Source organism: Myotis davidii, unplaced genomic scaffold (genome assembly GCF_000327345.1).
Source record: "Myotis davidii unplaced genomic scaffold, ASM32734v1 scaffold803, whole genome shotgun sequence".
NCBI lineage: Eukaryota > Metazoa > Chordata > Mammalia > Chiroptera > Vespertilionidae > Myotis > Myotis davidii.
The window spans coordinates 935,289-936,357 of NW_006295567.1; positions in this window are offsets into that span (position 1 = coordinate 935,289).

The following is a 1,069-nucleotide window of genomic DNA, read 5'->3' on the forward strand; positions in this document are numbered from 1 at the left end:
CACCGGGTGCCCCTGCCCGCTGGCCCTCGGCCGGCGTTCCCTCCTCAGCGGACTTGGCTGGGTGGGGTCCCCTTCGTTTCACCGGACCCTCCCACCTGGTGCGTGGACCGCTGGCCCTCACCCTGGAAGCCCCCAGCCATCAGTGATGTTCCTGCTTAGCCAGCCCCACCCGTCCGTCCGTCGTCGCCCCCCTGCACCCTGACCCCTCCTGTTTCCCAGCGTTTCCCTCCACCCTGTTCAGCTTCCCCGGCCCCTGCCCCCTCTGGTCCCAAGCGTCGCCCCTTTGTTGTTGTTGTTGTTGTTTTTAATATTTACAAGAAATATATTGGATCTGGATCTGATGAGGGAGCAAAATCTTCTTTGGATTCTAGCAGCTTTCCAACCCTAATTACACCCCTTTGAGGCCAAGCAAAAATAATAAGGGAGAAAAAATAAATTTCTCCAAAAGACCCAGGTAGTTATAAATATATGGTATGAAACACCTAACAGATTGACTACCCCTGTTGGGGTCCAGCCCCAGCAGGTCCAGGGGTTCCCCAAGGTGTGGATGGTATCTGCGAAGAAGGAATGACATGTTCAGGTGATCATCATAGCCAGGTTCCTCTCTCCAGGATCTCCAGCCAAGTTCTGTCGCCAGGTTCTGTTGCCATGTTCTCTTGCTAGGTTCTCCAGCCAGGTCCGGTCTAGGTTCTCTTGCCATGTTCTCTCGCTAGGTTCTCCAGCCAGGTTCTGTCCTGTCGCCCCTTTGTGTGCAGGTGGCTCTGCCTTCTTCCGACGCGTGGCCGTGGCATTTCACGCAAATTTTAAATAGTGCCACATTAAAAAAAATAAAGTTTCCATTTATGGGCAAAATGTGAAAGGGTGAACCCTGCTTTTGACACTTGCTCGAGTGACTTGAGAAGTGTGGCAGGGTTTCAGAACTGCCTTCCTGGCACACGGCGCAGCCATCCTCACCTTTTCATTGATGAAGGGGCGGGTGGGAGAAATATATTGCCAAACCCAAACCTGGATCGCCTCCGTTTCTTCCAAGCCAAGCTCTGACTTGACGTCCTTTCTCTTGCTGTCTGCC